Genomic DNA, 6,999 nt, shown 5'->3' on the forward strand with positions numbered 1-6,999 from the left:
AGCCAGTGCGTATAGCATAGGGGATATGGGGCATCCCTGGCGAGTGCCGTGGGATTAAGGAAAGGGGTCTGATGTTTTGCCATTGAACTGGATTTGGGCAGTGGGAGCCTGATAGAGGAGCTGGAGCCACTTGATAAATCTGGGGCCAAAGCCGGATCTACGGAGGCATTCCCATATGTAGCCCCATTCCACTGAATCAAATGCCTTGGCAGCGTCAAGGCTAATCACTACCCTGGATCCGATATTGTCGTGGGTGGCCTGGAGATTCATAAAGAGTGTCTCAGTCTCATAGATATATGAGTAAAGCACTTGTAATTTAAGGAGAAGGACTTCTTGGAATTGGGAATAGAATTCTTGGGGGAGGCCATCAGAACCTGGGGCTTTAGATGCCGGTAGACTCGCTATTGCCACTGCTTTGCATTTCTCTGTTATAGAAGCCTCAAGGAGCTCTATTTGGGAGTCAGCGAGGGAGGGGAACTCAACGCTCTGTAGCAGTAGATGTAGTTAGTTTGGGGGGCGGCTGGTCTTTGAGGTGTATAGGTCGGAGTAGAACCGTCTAAACTTGCAGACCACCTGTGCAGGGTCTGTAAGTATGGTTACAGTTTCCGAACGGAGTTGGACTAAAATGGGAGGGCTATGGTCCAAATGGGCCATGTACGCCAGGAGCTTACCAGCTTGCTCACCCTGTTCAAAGGTTTTTTGTTTGCTAAAGAATATGCCCCATTTAGCTTTTTCAAAATGTAGATGGTCTGTTAGTCTAGAGTGCAGGCGTAACTGGGCAGAATTGGAGGCCAAAGGGTCTGCAAGAAAAACCTGTTCTAGGAAGTTTTAGTCTATCCTCAGCCTGTTGTAGGATAAAAAAGGGGTATATGATACAGCTCTGTCTAAAAAATCAAAAATACTGGCAAAGTTCTAAATAAAAAATAAATAAAAAAGCCCCTGGAAGACGTTATCTCTAACGAAACGGTGTAGGGAGAAGCGGCGTGCTGATGTTACCGCTAATCTACGCTGATCCCAGAAGCAACAGGCAGAAGCCGCCCGGCTGGAAGTTTTAATAGATGCTTTTCTGATACATATGTTATGTAAGTGCAAATTTTTTTATCTTTTTATTAAATACTTTGGCAATATTACGCTATGGTGGTTCCTTCCTTCTATTTTCATGGTGGGAAATGAGCGGTGTGGTCGTATGAGTATACTGTTATTCGAGCGGAGTGCTTCAAAGGATACACCCTCCATGCAGCCTAAACCCTCCATGCAGTCCAAACCTTGATTGAGTGACAAGTCATTTGGCAAGTCATTTGGCGATATCTGATCTCATATATGGGATCAAATTAGCTGGTAAGCGGCAGTAATTTTGGTGGTGGAAGAATCTTTTCTTTCCTTCTTGGGGACACCTTTTCGCTGGTGAGGTGTGCCCTCTCACGGTGGAGATCACAAGGAATAATTTTTTTCTTCTGAGATGGACTAATTATTGGCACTAAGTGTTAGATTTGTGCAACTTAAGTGGTGTAAAAATTCACTTTATATTTTATTCACAATTAACTCTGCATGATTTGTATTTCACTTAACTATGTGTAAATGTCAGTAATGGATTAATTTCTCTGTACTCACACGCATTTAACCTTTTTGGGTTGATTTTTATAGCGCAGCTTGTTTGGAAAACTGGTGTAGGATAAACTTAGAGGAGGCCTTGTGTCCATTTATGCGTGTGGAGAGGATCAGAAGGGCATGTAGTTTGACGGGCATGTAGCAGACCCCGCACTGGATTGAAAGTAGCGAGTCCACTCTCTTTGGATAGTTTCTAGGTCCATGAGGACAGTGAGCCAGAACGGATTCAACCTCCATATGCAAGTTGAGGTGGTTGAGGGCAAGCGGAGGGTAGTCCAGTATGGTGAGTTGTCTGAGAGGCCCCTGACTCCGAATACCACATCGAGGAGGCTTGGGATCAGGGCAGGGGACACCATAATCATGTCTATGCGAGACATTGTGGCCTGTGAGGGGGTGAAGAAGGAATAGGCAGTTTTGTTAGAGTGTTTATGTCTCCAGGTGTCTCTCATAGAAAATTCCAGGAGGAATCTCCCAAATCTAGTAAGGGGGGGGCAGAATTGGTGCAGGGGGTGGATGGGCGAAGTCTTTCTAGAAGAGGATTAATGACCATGTTAAAGTCCCCCATCCATATTGCAGGCACTGTGGGGTGATGAGTCATGAATGTCACTCCCTCCCTCAGGGCGGGAAATTGAAAGAGCAGGGGGATATAACATTCTAAAAGCAACAACTCAAGGCCACCAAAGGTGGCGTGAAGAAAGAGGAAGCGGCCCTGCCGATCCGACTGCAGGCTATGGAGTTGGAACTGTACTGACTTGGCAATGAGCATGGCAACGCCTCTAGAGGTGTTGGTATACGGGGCCTGGTAGACCCACCCAGGGTTTCTTGAGTGCAATCTGCATTTGGCCCATTATATGGGTTTCTACAAGAAAAGAGACATCTGGCATGGTTTTGAGATGGGAGAGGACAGCCAGTCATTTAGGTTTGGCTCTAAGTCCCCGCACGTTCCAGGCAACTAGCTTAAGGGATGCCATAAGTGCAGTGATACTGATTGAGAGTACAGTCGGATCAGTAAGGGAGAAGCCCGCGTCCACCTCCGCACATAACAGCATTTTTGTATACATTAGCATAAATTGAAACAAGAGTTTTGGTGCATGGTGGATGGTGGTGTCCTGTAGGTGGGTCACGGAGGGCAGCGCAGTGTCCGCAGTGAGCCAGCAGGGTACCATGGAGGTAAGAAAGCAAACACAGGAATATATTGGCTAAAACAGTTCTTATATTGGAGTATAAGACATATCAGGTGGTACAGTGAAGAAAACAAAAAAATTAAAATAAACAGAAAAAAAAAACTTCACCGACTCTGGACCAGCGCAGCATAACTAACTTGTAACAGCCCTCCACAGCCGTGGGGGTTGCTGCTGGCCAGGGAAACAAAACTTGGTATGGTAGCAAGTTGCATCTGTAATAATGGGGATGGGGGGAGAATGCAAGGGGTTGCATGGGAAATGGGGGTCCGGATGCATTTTCACCTGTCTCTAGGGGCGAACAAAAGTTATTCAAAGTGCACAACGGTGCCAGATAAAGTAGAATGTAGAAGCTCAGGAGGTACAAGTTCATGGTTCCAGAGTGGCTGAGTGCTTGCAATAGGGGGGCGTTACAGATTGGGAGAGTTGCGGTAAAGATGGTAGCATGACCACCTAGTAACAGGTTTATGAGAAGGGGACTCAAATGGTTCGGGGATGGTTCCTAGAGTGCTATAGCTATGTCCAAATAGGAAAGAGAGGGTGGCAGGATACAGGCTGAAGCCTACTTACGATTTGGGGGAGGATGTCAGGATCCAGCATCATGGATATCCAGTCCTGCAGGGCTCAGCTGTGGGGGGATGTGACTGAATCGTTAGGTTGGTTCTGGGGTGGCTGCGTCCTGTCTCTCCAGCCATGGGATGACCGCAGAGGGGTCACTTTCTGGTTTCTTTTTTCCAAGCCAATGCCAATGATGTCAAACTTCCCAGGAGTCTTCCACAGCCACAAGATGGCCACAGCCAGAAATACTAGGGCCTGTTTTTCAACGTGATTTATCAATAAAGTAATGCCGAGAGACATAGATGGGGTAGTTTGCTTTGAATATTAAAATGAATTAAATTGTGTTTTTGGTTTGTGTTGCTCAGATGCAGGGAACATATCTGCCTACAGTTTAGTGCCTTTTATTGATGTCTTTGCCCCCATTGAAAGGTTTTCTCTTTTCTTCTTGCTCTATCTGATATCTGTCAAATAGATAGAGGAGATTTTCCTTAATTTTCTGTGTTGTATAACCACTTGCTTACTGGGCACTTAAACCCCCCTCAGTCCCAGACCAATTTTCAGCTTTCAGCGCTGATGCACTTTGAGTGACAATTACGCGGTCATACAACACTGTACCCAAATGAAATTTTTATCATTTTTTTCCCACAAATAGAGCTTTCTTTTGGTGGTATTTAGTTACAGCTCGGAGTTTTATTTTTTGCTAAACAAACAAAAAAAGATGCAAAAAAAAAAAAAAAAAAATCATGTTTTAATAGTTTGTTATAAAATTTTGCAAACGGGTCATTTTTCTCCTTCATTGAAGTGCGCTGATTAGGCGGCACTGATAGGCTGCATTGGTGGGCACTGATGGGCTGCATTGGTGGGCACTGATGGGCTGCATTGGTGGGCACTGATGGGCTGCACTGGTGGGCACTGATAGGCATAGTTAAGGCGGCACTAATAGGCACAGATAAGGCGGCACCGATGGGCACAGATAAGGCGGCACTGATGGGCAAAGATGGGCACAGATAAGATGGCACGGATGGGTGGCACGGATAAGTGGCATGGATGGGTGGCACGGATGGGCACTGATAGGTACCACAGATAGATGGGACTGATGGGCACTGATAGGTGGCACTGATAGGTGGCTCTGATAGGTGGCACTGCTGGGCATTGATGGGCGGCACTGCTGGGCACTGATGGGCGGCACTGCTGGGCACTGATGGGCGGCACTGGGGTGCAGCACCTTTGAGGCAGATTGGGTGGCACTGTGGGTGGCACTGTGGGGTGGCACTGTGGGTGGCACTGTGGGTGGCACTGTGGGTGGCACTGTGGATGGCACTGTGGGCACTATGGGCACTGACAGGGGGCACTGACGGGGGGCACTTACTTTTTCTTTTATTTTACTTCAGGATGGCACTGCGGGAGGCAGGTGGGCACAGGCAGGTGGCAGGTGGTCCCTTGTATTGATGGCCGTGATCGGGACTGATGTCCCGATCACGGCCGCCGGTGATCGGCTTTTTTTTTCTCTCCTCGCGCTGTCAGCGCGAGGAGGAATAATAGCCGATTACCGGCTCCGTTCTATCACATGATCAGCTGTCATTGGCTGACAGCTGATCACGTGATAAGGGGTCGGGATCGACCCCTTACACGGATCGGTGATCAGGCGAGTCTCACGGACTCGCCGATCACAGAGCGCGCCGCGCGCGCCCCTCAGGGGGCGCGCAGGCCGCTCGTAACCAGGACGACGTCAATAGACGTAGTCCTGGAAATGTAGGTCCGCGCTAATGCCGTCATTTGGCAATAGCGCGGATCTGAAGTGGATAATCAAGGAAAAATCTTCCAAATGAAAACACAGATGACAACAAAAAGTTGATAGTGGGTTTAACCCAGGAGTGTCCAACTTGCAGCTGCATGCGGCCCAAGACAGCTGTGAACACAAAATCATAAACTGAGACTTCATTAAGAATTATTACTACATCCATCAAACCAGATATTGATGCATTAGTGTCAAATATTGCACTAGTTTTATATTGCCCTTTTACTTTTATAATATAAAATGACAAAAAAATGATCTATCCTTATTGTTAGTGTACAGTGTTTTATGTGTGGCCCAAGACAATTCCTCTTCCAATGTGGCTCAGGAAGGTCAAAAGTTTGGAGACCCCTGGTCTAATCCCTTTGCACTCTACTGAGAAAATGTTTTGGCTGGAGTTGAGCTTTAATATGTTAGATGTTTTACCTAATATATCTGAGCTATTAATGTCTGAGCCATAGTACTCTACAGTATTATCTGTCCATTTTTATTTGCATCTGGTCAAGTCAAAGGCTGGAATTGAATTTCTGAACAAGTCATGATAGGTCCAATGATGTATTTCTATGACTGGATCATTGTTTGGTCCCATTAATCTGTGATTGGCTATTTGTTGTATTTATTGATACGTGTGTGTATTATGTTCAGAATTTTCCCAGCTTAGTTGTAAAGGCAGAAGTTTTTTTTATTCTATGCATTAAGAAGAAAAAAAAAACTTCTGTGTGTAGCAGCCACTCCAGCACCCCCCTAATTACTTACCTGAGGCCCATATCTCTCTAGCGATGTCCACGAATGTTTAAGCCATTGGCTCACGCGGCTGCCAATCAAAGTCAGCCAGCCAATCAGGGGAGAGAGGGGGTGGGGCCGGGTCAGGGGTCCATGTCTAAATGGACACAGGGAGCTCTGACTCGACTCCAGTGCCCCCCATGGGAAGTTGCTGACTGTGGGGGCACTAGATGAGAGGGAGGGGCCAGGAGCAGCAAAGAGGGACCCAAACAGAGGAGGATCCAGGTTGCTCTGTGCAAAACCAACTGCACAGAGGAGGTAAGTATAACATCTTTGTTTTTTTTTTGTTTTTTTTAAACAAGACTTTACAATCACTTTAAACAGATGCGTCAAGCCTAGAGTATAACCTTTTCAAGCAGTATATTTGTTATTGCTTTCGTTTCAACTCCTTGCTAAACTCAGTAAACTTAATAACATGCAACTCAATAAATGAGCTTTTTTTAAAAATAAAAAAATATGAAGCACTTTACGAATTTGCATGTCTTCCTTGCTAAGGGTCCATGCTAATCTTCTTTGTATCATTCTAATTTTAGTATATGTCCTGCCGAAGTGAGGACTAAATGAGATTTTTAATTTCTTTTGATTCAGAAATCCTTTGTTCTGATTGCCATATATTATTGGTTATAACCAAATTATCTGTTGGTGTGTCAAGTGAGAAACCTAGTAATGGCACAAGGTGGGCAAATTTGGATTATGATTCTGTTTTCTTCTGTTTCTTGTGCTGCTGCAGGTTTGTTTTCTTTTCATTAGGAATTTTTTTCTTTAATTTAAAACTGGTGACCTGGCCAGTACAATGCTTCCTGTTTTAGGGTTACTTCACTCTGGATGGTGCAGCAACCGAGACACTTTTGGACAGCAGCATTGTCAATCTCAGGAGAGGGCAGTATTAAGCTGACCACAGATGGATCAAAATTCAGCCAGTTCAGCTGGGACCAGACAAATTTTGATCCATCTATGGCTGTTCCCACTAGCGAGGAGTCAATCTAACAATCGGCTTCTCTAGAACAGGAAAAACAGAAAATCTTCCTTCGATCGCCACTGCAGAGCAGTGTATTTTGACGACAGAGGAGTCCC

General features: G+C 45.7%; 1 non-coding gene across 1 annotated transcript; it reads right to left on the reverse strand.

Moving 5' to 3' along the window:
• Positions 1–6,375: 6,375 nt before the first annotated feature.
• Positions 6,376–6,482, reverse strand: LOC143986243 (U6 spliceosomal RNA). Its single transcript, XR_013276456.1, has one exon. It is a non-coding gene; the product is annotated as a U6 spliceosomal RNA (small nuclear RNA).
• Positions 6,483–6,999: the final 517 nt, after the last annotated feature.

The sequence above is a fragment of the Lithobates pipiens genome, unplaced genomic scaffold, assembly GCF_037356315.1.
Source record: "Lithobates pipiens isolate NorthernLeopardFrog02 unplaced genomic scaffold, aLitPip1_a1.2 Scaffold_16, whole genome shotgun sequence".
NCBI lineage: Eukaryota > Metazoa > Chordata > Amphibia > Anura > Ranidae > Lithobates > Lithobates pipiens.